This window comes from Chiloscyllium punctatum, chromosome 7 (genome assembly GCF_047496795.1).
Source record: "Chiloscyllium punctatum isolate Juve2018m chromosome 7, sChiPun1.3, whole genome shotgun sequence".
Taxonomy (NCBI): Eukaryota; Metazoa; Chordata; class Chondrichthyes; order Orectolobiformes; family Hemiscylliidae; genus Chiloscyllium; species Chiloscyllium punctatum.
This window is the reverse complement of record NC_092745.1, coordinates 124,376,376-124,389,071: the sequence shown is the minus strand read 5'-3', so window position 1 is coordinate 124,389,071 and position 12,696 is coordinate 124,376,376.

Below are 12,696 nucleotides of genomic sequence, written 5' to 3'. Positions count from 1 at the left end.
GCCCGAAACATCGATTCTCCTGCTCTTTGGATGCTGCTTGACCTGCAGCGCTTTTCCAGCAACACATTTTCAGCTTTGACTAATGCACCTAACCTACACATCCCTGAACACTACGGGCAATTTACCCTGGCCAGTTCACCTAACCTGCACATCTTTGGACTGTGGGAAAAAACCAGAGCACCTGGAGGAAACCCACACAGACACGGGGAGAATGTGCAAACTCCACACAGACAGTCACCTGAGGCTGGAATCGAACCTGGGTCTCTGGCGCTGTGGGGCAGCACTGCTAACCACTGAGAGAGTGTGTGTGTGTGTGTGTGTGTATGTGTGTGTGTGTGTGTGTGTGTGTGTGAGATAGTATGTAGGTGAACGTGTGTGAATATGTGTGTTAGCGTGGGGGGGGTGTTGAAGGACGGTGCTCCTGACAGTGTTGACCAGCATGGAGTCACCCATTTCAAACTGAGAATAGGCAAAAAAAATTATCTTCGAGGATTGTCAGTCTTTTGAATTTTCTTCTTGGAAACATGTTGGAAGCACAGTCCTTGAATATTTTTAAAGCAGAGGTGGATAAGAGATAAACAGATAAGTGAGGAGTTGGGAAGGCTAGGTATGAATGGAGTCTGAGGTTACAGTAAGATCATTGATAATCTTAATGAATGACAGGGCTAGTCTGAGGGCATGAATGGCTTACTCCTGCTCCTGATTCACATGCGCATATCGTCATCTTACCAGACAAGTGAGTTACTGAGCAAAATGAGGCCATTTAGCCCCTTGTGCCTGCACCAGGTTCCAAGTGACCATCATGACTTTGTGCCAATCTCTTCACACCCTCACACATTGTTCCATTTTAAATAGTTAGAAAGTAAAGTTGGTTGCTGTGCTGGGAATGGGTGAGCGGTGTGTTCTTTTATAATGATGCTGAATAATGACAACAGCATGGCTTTAATTCCTGCTGTCTCCTCAGGGAGCCAACTGGTGGTGTCATTCCCCAAGGGTCACCATGCCTCAGTTGAGGGGAGATAGTGAGAAGATTCCTTTGTGGTGACCTGAGCAGGTTCAGGAATTAAAGCCACGCTGTTGTCATTATTCTGCATCGTTATAAAATAACACACCGCTCACCCATTCCCAACAGAGCAGCCAACTTTACTTTCTAATAGAATACACAAGCTAATACTTAATTTTCAGAGGGCACTCAGAGTTAAGCACGCTGTGTTGGGTGTGAAACATATTCTGGTTTCCTTCCCTGAAGGATATTAATGAACCAGTTGTACTTTACATCACAAATTAGCATCTTCTCCAGTAACATTCCTACATCTTAGCCTGAATGAATGAATTGAATTTTTTGACACTTGTACCGAGGCACAGTGAAAAGCTTTGTTTTGCAAGCAATACAGGCAGATCACAGAGTAAAGTAGCATAGATAAGTAAATAATAGGTAGACAGAGGCAAAAATAAAAACACAGATACAGGCGAATGTTAAGGGTTTGTGAGTCCATTCATCTAACAGTAGGGTAGAAACTGTTACGAAACCAGTTGGTGCGTATGTTCAGTGTTCTGTACCTTCTCCCCGATAGTAGAGGCTGTAGAAAAACATTGCCAGGGTGGGATGGATCTTTAAGAATACTGACGGCCTTTCCTTGACAGCGGGCCTGGTAGATGGATTCGAGAGATGGCAGGTTGGCCTTTGTGATTGTCTGGGCCGAGTTCACCACTCTCTGTAACCGTCTCTGATCTTGAATGGTACAGTTGCCATGCCAGGTAGTGATACATCCAGACAGAACGCTCTCGATGGCACACCTATAAAAGTTGTCAAGGGTATTCGCCGTCATGCCAAATGTCCTCAGTTGCCTGAGGAAGAAGAGATGTTGTTGGGCCTTTGTAACCAGCGCATCATCCACATGAAGAGTCCAAGAAAGCTTTTTGTGGATGTCTACTCCCAGGAGCTTGACATTCTCCAGTCGTTCCACCTCTGTGTTGTTAATGTGTAGGGGGGTCATGAGTAACATCCCGAGTATTTGGTGAATGTTCCAAGGAATGTAGTGGGGATGTGCGCTCCTTGGATGCCTGTGACTCTGGATTCTAGTTGCATTTTGCCAATGATTCTGGATTCAGTTGAATTCATAATGGACTAGTTAAGAGTAACATCCAATGTAGCTACTGTCAGTCTAAAGACAAAAAAAATGCAGACGTTGAGATCCAAGGTAGACAGGCAGGAGGGTGGAAAAACGCAGCAGGCCAGGCAACATCAGGAGGTGGAGAAGTCGACGTTTCAGGTGTAACCCTTCTTCAGGAGTCGGGGTGGGTGTGGGGAGTGCTGCAGGTAAAAGGGGTGCCAGGGCAGGGTGGTGAAGTGGGGATAGGTAAAGACAGGTAGAGGGTATGATGTGGTTGGTCAATGGGGGGAATGAATCCGGTTGGTGGCAGGAAGGAGTGGAAGGGGGAGGGAGGGAATGGGAAGGGAGTCGGGGGAAGGGGAGGGAGGTTATTTGGAATTGGAGAACTCAATGTTGAGGCCACCCAGGTGGAAGATAAGGTGTTGTTCCTGAAATTTGCAGTGTGGTTTGTTGTGACAATGGAGGAGGAAAAGGGTGATCATGTCGGAAAGGGGAGTGGGAAGAGGGAATTTAAATGTGCGTTGACTAGGAGGTCTGGTCGGCCTTGAGGACCTGGCTGAGATGCTCGGTGAACTGTTCCTGTCAGTCGAGAGGTTTGGAGACATTTCCTATTTGACCTGTTCAGCAATGCAACAAAGACACCTCTGGAGCAGTTGGTACTTGAACCTCCTGGCCCAGCGGTTGGGACACAACCACTGCTCGACAGGAGACATTCAGTGTAAGTTTGGAATAGACTGCCTGGAAGCAGGTTCAATTGAGGACATTTTTGGGGAGTCAGTTATCTTAGTTAGCTGGAGAGCTGATGTGTGATATAGAGTAATACCAACAGAGTTGTTTAATGGCCACACCGGCTGAGGTTACCGTGAAGGAGGAATCTCCTTCTCACTCTCTCGCCTCACCTGAGGCGAGGTGACTCTCATGGTATGTCATCACCAGTTGTCTCTCTAATAAGTCTGGTAAGGTAAGACCAGGGTGACTTTACCTTTATGGACGATTATTTAAATTGAAACAATGTGTGAGGGTGTGAAGAGATTGGCACAACGTCATGATGGTCACTTCGAACCTGGTGCAGGCATGAGGGGCCAAATGGCCTCATTCTGCTGTGTAACAATTCTGTGATCCTGTGCGACTCAGTGTAAGTATTCCATCCCTATTTCTCATCATGGAGTCCAACCTCCTTTCTCAAACGATTTCAGTTTTATCGCTCCACTCCTCAATCTAACCCATTGATCAAAATTTAGTCAAGGAGTTCAGCTCCATCACCATCAGAAGAATGTGACTATTTATCAACCATGTGGAAATGATCTTTCTCACGTACTTAATTCCACAGTCGTAACTGTTGATCATTCAGAATTACCTTCAGCGTGAGAATATTTCTTTCCGAAGCACATTTTGAATTTACTTTTCATCACTTTAGATTTAGAGCCTGAAATAATATTCTACTTTCACTTTATTTCTGCCAGTTTATACTGCCTAATACCTCTCTTAACCTTGCTTCACTCACACTCAGAATATTTTATTCATGGCTAACCTAGCAGTTACCAATTAATGCTTAACCTGCCATGGTTACTGGGCACAACTTCAGATTGTAATGTATACACATCAGTATGATGCAGGCTGATGAACTGAGTTAACACACACAATTCTTGCAGCTATATCATCTCATTTTGTAGATCTCACAGATTGCCTCCCATTGAATAGAGAATGGATTTATCAATCTTGCGCTGCTCCCGTCTTGGGAGACACAGTGACATAATGGTGATATCACTGATTTAGTAATCCAGACTTACAGGCTAACGCTTGGAGGACAAAGGCTCACAATCTTATGGTGGGGTTTGAATTCAATTACGAAAATCTAAAATTGGAAACTAGCCTCAGTGATGGTATAAAATCCCCAGCTAATCTGCTTGAGGGAAGGAAATTTTCCATCTGTACCTGAACAGACCTATATGTCGTTCCAGATCCACAGCAATGGAGTTGACTCTTAAATGCATTTTTTAAAATTCAGTCATGGGGTGGGGGCTAGTAATGCCTACATCTACAATCCATCCCTAATTGCCCTTGAGAAGGTGGTAATGAGATGCATAGGTAGACTCACAATGCCATTAGGGAGGCAATCCCAAGATTTGGATCCAGTGACAGTGAAGGAACGGTGGTACATTTCCTAGTCAGGAGGGGGAGGGACTTGGTGGTGATGTTCCATGGAGTCACAAAGTCATAGAGATGCACAGCACGGAAACAGACCCTTCAGTCCAACTCGTCCATGCTGACCAGCTATCCTAAACTAATCTAGTCCCATTTGCCAGCACTTGGCCCATATCCCTTTAAGCCTTTCCTATTCATATCCCCATCCAGATTCCTTTTAAATGCTGTAATTGGACCAGCCTCCACCACTTCCTCTGGCAGCTCATTCTATACATGCAACACATTCTGCATAAAAACATTGTTCCTTAAGTCCCTTTTAAATCTTTCCTCCTTCACCTTAAACCTATGCCCTCTACTTCTGGACTCCCCCACCCCTTGGCTATTTACCCTATCCATAGTTCTCATGATTTTAAATCTCTATAAGGTCATTCTGCTATAATGTGTATTTCGTTAACGTGAACTCGCTATAATGCGATTGACGAATTGGGGAGACTATTTCTAAAGTGCAAACTTTTAAAACGCGTGTTGGTTGCAAGCTGATTACATCACCACCACTTTAAGTGCTGTTTCTAATAATGTAGAGTTGCACAAGAAAATAACCATCACGTTATAGAAGAGCCGATGGTAATCAATCAAGCTTATAACATGTCTCGTTAACACTTGCTAGAAGCTACGTGTAATCATCTGCAAGAACATAGCAAAATACAACTGAGGAGTATGAATGGGACGTTTTCCCCTCCCAGTCTGCTCTACCGTTCAATAAGATCCGGATAAATGCCGGAGGAAACAGCACAGAAGCGCTTCACAGGAGGCTCCCAAGCACTGAGGATGTCACCTAGACATGGGACGAAACATTTGCAACACAAATTCCCAGCACGGCGAACAGAACCACAACAACGAACACCCGAGCTACAAATCTTCTACCAAACTTTGAATAAGATCCTGGTTGATCTGGTTGTGATCTCAATTTCTGTCTCCCTTCTCCGTATAATCTTGATTCCTTTGTCTATCAAAAATCTGCACTATTCTGGCCTTGAAAAAATCCAACAACTCAATCTCCACTATTTCTGGGGAAAGGAATTCCACGGACAAAATACCCTCCAAAAGAAAATAACTCTTCTCGTGTACATTCTAAAAGTAAGGCTGCTTCATTCTTTCAGTTGTGTTTCTAGAAATCCCTACAAGAAGTGAACCTTATGTCAGAAAGAAATATGGTCAAGCCATGTCCTTCAATTGCCCAGGAGTTTGGGAAGGTTATAGTCCGTGATTGCTCTCTTCATGCGGTTGGTTAGCTCACTTAGCTGGACGCCTGGTTTGTAACACAAAGGCGACACTAACAGTAAATGAACAATTCCTATACAAACCAGGTCACCATGAAGATTGCACTTTCATGACATCACCCCTTGTTTGAGGTGTGGTGATTTTCCAGTTCGCTCAGTCACCAGCCATCTCTTTCTGAAGGTAAAGAATTCCTGATGAAGGGCTTTTGCCCGAAACGTCAATTTCGAAGCTCCTTGGATGCTGCCTGATCTGCTGTGCTCTTCCAGCACCACTAATTCAGAATCTCTTTCTAAAGCCAACGCAATCTATGGTCTTCTGCGACTATTGAACCAGGAGAAAGTGAGGACTGCAGATGTTGGAGATCAGAGCTTAAAAATGTGTTGCTGGAAAAGCGCAGCAGGTCAGGCAGCATCAAAGGAGCAGGAGAATCGACATTTCAGGCATAAGCCTGAAGAAGGGCTTACACCCGAAACGTCGATTCTTCTGTTCCTTTGATGCTGCCTGACCTGCTGCGCTTTTCCAGCAACACATTTTTAAGCTCTTCTGTGATTATTGTCAACTTTCCCTTTCTCCATGGCAATGCCTTGATGAATCAGAGTTGACTTACCAACTAACCAATGTCCTTCTCCCCATGGTTTAAGGTAAGTAGAAAATATAATTGATTGGTCAGATGGGCAGATCAGTGGCAGATCAAACTGAACCCTGAAAACTGTGAGATGATGTACTTTGGAAGAAGTAACAAGACAAGCAGGTGCTCAGTGAATGGGAGGACACCAGAAAACTCAGAAGAACAGAGGGACGTTACTTGTCCACATAACCTTGAAGGTGGCAGGATAGGTTAATAAGGCAAAAAGGATCTTTTATCAATCGAGGCTTGGTTTCTAAGATGAGGAAGGTTATGTTGATGCGGTATAGGCCTTTGGTTAGGCCACAGCTGGTGTTCTCTGTGCAGTTCTGGTCACTACGCTATAGGAAGGATGTGATTGAATTGGAGGGAGTGCAGAGGAAATTCATCCAGACGTTGCCTGAGGATGAAGTATTTTAGCTATGGGAAGAGGCTGGAGATATTTGGGTTGCTTTCGTTGGAGATATTTGGGTTGCTTTCGTTGGAGCAGAGAAGGCTGGGAGGGGACCTGATTGAGATGGCTTGGATAAGGTGGATAGAAAGCAGCTTAGAGTTGTAAAGCGTGGCACTGGAAAAGCACAGCAGATCAGGCAGCAGCCAAGGAGCAGGAGAGTCAACATATTGGGCATCAGGACTGTGTGGGGAAAGGGGGCTAAGAGATAAAAAGGAGGATGGGGGTGGGGCTGGGTGGCAACTAGCTGGGAAGGGGATAGATAGATGCAGGTAGGGGGGTGATGGTGGGTGGTTAAGGTGATAGGTCGGAGCAGAAGGTGCCAGTGGATAGGTGGGAAAGAGGATGGACAGGGGGTACAGGTCAACAGGGCGGAGCCTAGTTGGAACGTTGGATCTGGGATGAGGTGGGGGGAGAGGGAGGTAAGGAAACTGGTGAAATCGACATTGATGCCGTATGGTCAGAGGGTCTCAAGGCAGAAGATGAGGTGTTCTTCTTCCAGGCATTGAGTGGCTTAGATTTGGCAATGGAGGAGGCCCAGGACTTGATTATCTTTGGCAGAGTGGGAGGGAGAGTTGAAGTGATCTTGTCATGCCAGAGTCGCGTCAGTGGTTCAGTGGTAGAATTCTCACCCGCCATGTGGAAAGCTTGGATTCGATTCCTGACCAATGTGTTACAGTTCTTTCTTTCTCTACTTGCTCCATTAGCGGTTCAGGGGTCAATAACAAAAGGGGTACAAACTTAAGGTGAAGGGCACAAGGTTTTGAGAGACAACGTTTCACCCAGAGGGTGCTAGGAATCTGCAGTGTACGGCCTGGGTGGGTAGTTGATGTGGGAAACTTCACAACCTTTAATAAGTACCCAGATGAGCTCCTGAAGTGTCATAACATTCGAGGCAAACGGCCAACTGCTGGATTGGGAGTCTTTTGTCAATGGGTTGGCACAGACTTGATGGGTTGAAGGGACACTTCTGCACTGTATGAATCTCTGACTCTGAAGTGCTGTGCTTGTGCAAAGTTTGGTATTCCAGCATGTGTCCTTCTGAATGCAAGAGGGAAAGCTTCAGTGACATCTCACTCTTAAATACACTGTTAAAAAGTCGGTCACATCTCACTAACAAGGCATGACATTCGTGGATGGCTTTGAAATAACTACAGCGTGAGAGGCAAAGTGTAATCAGTTGAGTGTTATTTCCTTGATTATAATTTGTGGGGACTTGACCAGCATACCCTAATTTGAAGAGGGTGGAACTCCTGGATTTCTTACCTCAGTGCCACACAAGGCTTCTCAAGTTGTTGACTGTTTCAGACGAGTATTGGTGATGAATGCTGGCTGTTCTTCAGCAATTATCAGAGAAGATGTCAGACCGTTATGTAACTCTGTAATTCTGAGCTGTCACAAAGTCTCGCCTTTGAACTAGAGGATTCTAATTGCTCACGATCCAGTCAGAGACCCAAGCAGCAAATATCTCGGCTGATATTATAGTGAGGCAGTGAATTGCACCATTGGAAGTGTCATTTTGGACAAGATATTAAGTTAGAGCTTCTCGGATGGACATACAAGATTTCACTGTGCTATAGCACTTAGCAGTGAAGCTACTAATCACCCCCTAGAGTTCTGAACATTATGTTTTTTTTTATTTGATATATTCTTGTCGCATGTACCCAGGCACAGTGACAAGCTTTGTTTTGTGTGCAGCACAGGCTGATCAAATCATACAAAGTGCATTAAGGTAATACAACAGAGTGAAGAATGCAACGCTACGGCTGCAGAGAAGATGCACAAACAACAAGATCAACATTAAATTTAAAATTTGAAAGGTCTATTCAGAAGTCAAATAATAATTTGGAATATAACAGTTTCAAGATGATGCTGAAGCATGGCAACTCTTCGCAAGGTCTCTACAACTTATTCATCTTACAGTTCATCCTTCATTGCAGCGTACAACCCCTACAGTGTGGAAGCAGGCCGTTCAGCCCATCGAGCTCACACTGACCCTCAGAAGAGCATCCTACCCAGACCCACCCCCGCTACCCTATCCTCATAACCCTGCATTTCCCGTGGCTAACCCACCTCATCTGCTCATCCCTGAGCACTACAGGCAATTTAGCAAGGCCATTCCACCTGACCTGCACATCTTTGGATTGTGGGAGGAAACCGGAGCATCCGGAGGAAACCCACGCAGACACGGGGAGAATGTGCAAACTCCACACGGACAGTCGCCCGAGGCTGGAATCGAACCTGGATCCCTGGCGTTGTGAGGCAGCAAGAGTAACCACCACAGATTAGCCGGATTACAGGCAAAAAACAGATTATTTGACTATTATCAAGTTGTTCATTGTGATGCCTTGCTGTACACAATTTAAATGGATCATCACTTTACGACCGCAGCTACATCTGTAAAGTGCTTCTTTCGGTGCAAAGGACTCTGAGAAGCGGACGGTACTGCAGAAGTTCTATCAGGGTATCCAAGCTAAGCACACACTCATAATGTGAAGCAGGGCACTGAAACAATCAAAAAGCACTTAGTGCCTTGGAGTTGCAGCATCTGCCTTCACAGAAAGTACTGTACCTCTCCTGAGTGCTCAAAGATAATCGAGTCAAGTCATCACTAAATGGAGTTATCGTCTTTGGCAGAGGGAGCGAGCCAATAACTCTGTCTGGCTTGCAGGTCTGCAGCAGTAATGGGCAGGTTGATCAGTCAAAAAGATGAAAGAAGAGAACAAAAGCATAATTCTGTGGATGCTGGAAATTGCATGTCTAGCAGCGACCTTTCGTTGCACTGGAAGAAGTTAGAAACTTATAAAAGAATCGACCCAGAGCACAGAGCAAGAACAAAGGGCTGATCAGGCTGCGAAGCAACTAAGGAGAAGATGCTGCAAAGCACTTGGGAATGGTAATGGGTCAAGTAAAGAACACAAGCACTAAGGAACCACAGGCCATTCAGCCCCTCAAACCTGTTCTCCTCAAATGAAGATCAGGAGGCAATATAAATGCAGAGGATGGGGAAGGGTGAAAATTGGAAATGCAGCAAAGAAGAAGCATTGGGAACGTGACTGATGAAAGCTCTCAGATACGGAAAGCAACCCATTGACTGTGTGATTACAAAGGAACCAGTCTGCACCCCCTCCACTTACAGTAGTTCTGCTATACCATTGCTGTCTGAGATAAAATAACGGTTAATTTCTTAAAAACAACTCATTTATTATTCCTTCAAGTGTTTGCTCTTCCATCTTATTTTTGCAATCTCTTTCACCTTGTGTCGCTACTTGTCCTGCTGTGCCAAAAAATTGGCTTTTAAACCGTACACATCTTCAAACATCATTGCTTTTATAAATTAGCAGCAAGTACTGAAATTTTTACTGTACATTGCTCAGCATGAGAGTTTTTACCTGCGGGTATGCTATTTCGCTAAAGCATGAGATACAACATTCTATGAAACCAAACTGACAAATTCTAATCATTTTGTGACAGGGAGCAATGCAGCTTACAAATGTTCAACCCTCGATTCAGCACAAGCTATTCAAAAGAGATCTACTTAAAACGCAGAGCAAACTTCCAGACAGTGACAAGCTTATAATTTTCCATTCTCGGGAAATGGGTATCATTGACAAGCAGCAACTTTTGTCCATTCCAGTTTCTTTTTCTCACTCGTTTTTTCCATGACAAGAACAACATTTATTGCCCATCCCTAAGTGCCCCCCAAACCAACTCACAAATTTCAGAGGGCACTTAACAGTCAATCACAATTGTGTCAGTTTGGAACCTGTTCAAGTCCGATCAGATGGGCCGATGGGCGTCAGATGGAGTTTAATTTAGATAAATGTGAGGTGCTATACTTTGGTAAGGCGAATCAGGAATGACTCTCCATGACTCTATGAGGAAAGACTTTTACGCACAATGGTAAGGTCCTGGGGAGTGTTGTTGAACAAAGAGACCTTGGAGTGCAGGTTCATATTTCATTGAAAGTGGAGTTGCAGGTAGACAGGATCGTGAAGAAGGCATTTGGTATGCTTTCATTTCGTGATCAATGGATTGAGTACAGGAGTTGGGATGTCATATTGTGACAGTACTAGATGTTGATTAGGCCGCTTTTGGAATATTGTATGCAATTCTGGCCTCCCTGCTATAGGAAGGATGTTGTTAAACTTGAAAGGGTGCAGAAAAGAATTATAAGTATGTTGCCAGGGTTGGAGAGTTTGAGCCATAGGGAGAGGCTGAATAGACTGAGAGGCGATCTGTTAGAGGTTTATAAAATCATGAGTGGCATGGATAAGGGCAATAGCCCAGGTCTTTTATCCCAGGAAAAAGGGGTCCAAACCCAGAGGGTATGGGTGAAAAAGGACAGATATAAAAGAGACCTAAGGGACAACATTTTCACACCGAAGGTGGTGTGTGTATGGAATGGGCTGACAGAGAAAGTGGTGGAGGCTGGTACAATTACAATATTTAAAAGTCATCTGGATGGCTAAATGAATAGGAGCTGAAAATGTGTTGCTGGAAAAGCGCAGCAGGTCAGGCAGCATCCAAGGAGCAGGAGATTCGACGTTTCGGGCATGAGCCCTTCTTCAGGAATGAGGAGGGTGTGCCAAGCAGGCTAAGATAAAAGGTAGGGAGGAGGGACTTGGGGGAGGGGCGTTGGAAATGCGATAGGTGGAGGGAGGTCAAGGTGAGGGTGATAGGCCGGAGTGGGGGTGGGGGCAGAGAGGTCAGGAAGAAGATGGCAGGTTAGGAAGGCGGTGCTGAGTTCGAGGGATTTGACTGAGACAAGTGGGGGGAGGGGAAATGAGGAAACTGGAGAAATCTGAGTTCATCCCTTGTGGTTGGAGGGTTCCTAGGCGGAAGATGAGGCGCTCTTCCTCCAACCGTCGTGTTGCTATGGTCTGGCGATGGAGGAGTCCAAGGACCTGCATGTCCTTGGTGGAGTGGGAGGGGGAGTTGAAGTGTTGAGCCATGGGGTGGTTGGGTTGGTTGGTTGGTCCAGGTGTCCCAGAGGTGTTCTCTGAAACGTTCCACAAGTAGGCGGCCTGTCTCCCCAGTATAGAGGAGGCTTTTTTGGGTGCAGCGGATACAGTGAATGATGTGTGTGGAGGTGCAGGTGAATTTGTGGCGGATATGGAAGGATCCCTTGGGGCCTTGAAGGGAAGTGAGGGGGGAGGTGTGGGCGCAAGTTTTGCATTTCTTGCGGTTGCAGGGGAAGGTGCCGGGAGTGGAGGTTGGGTTGGTGCGGGGTGTGGACCTGACGAGGGAGTCACGGAGGGAGTGGTCTTTTCGGAACGCTGATAGGGGAGGGGAGGGAAATATATCCCTGGTGGTGGGGTCCGTTTGGAGGTGGCGGAAATGACGGCAGATGATACGCTGTATCTGGAGGTTGGTGGGGTGGTAGGTGAGGACCAGTGGGGTTCTGTCATGGTGGCGATTGGAGGGGCGGGGCTCAAGGGTGGAGGTGCGGGAAGTGGAGGAGATGTGGTGGAGGGCATCGTCGATCACATCTGGGGGGGAATTGTGGTCTTTGAAGAAGGAGGCCATCTGGGTTGTTCGGTATTGGAACTGGTCCTCCTGGGAGCAGATGCGGTGGAGACGAAGGAATTGGGAATATGGGATGGCGTTTTTACAGGGGGCAGGGTGGGAGGAGGTGTAGTCTAGGTAGCTGTGGGAGTCGGTCGGTTTATAGTAAATGTCCGTGTTGATTCGGTCGCCAGAGATAGAAATGGAAAGGTCTAGGAAGGGGAGGGAGGAGTCTGAGACGGTCCAGGTGAATTTGAGGTCGGGGTGGAAGGTGTTGGTAAAGTGGATGAACTGTTCAATCTCCTCGTGGGAGCACGAGGCAGCGCCGATACAGTCTTCGATCTCCGCTACATCCTTACATAGGGATGAGGAAAGACACTGCTTCGACTGGGACAACGCATCCATCCTCGGACAAGCCAAACAGAGACATGCACAAGAATTCCTAGTGGCATGACATTCCAACCGGAACTCTATCAGCAAACACATTGATTTGGATCCCATTTAGCACATCCTGAGAAAAAGAACAGGAAATGACATCACCACAGTAAATGCCACCACCATCCCAAGGAAAC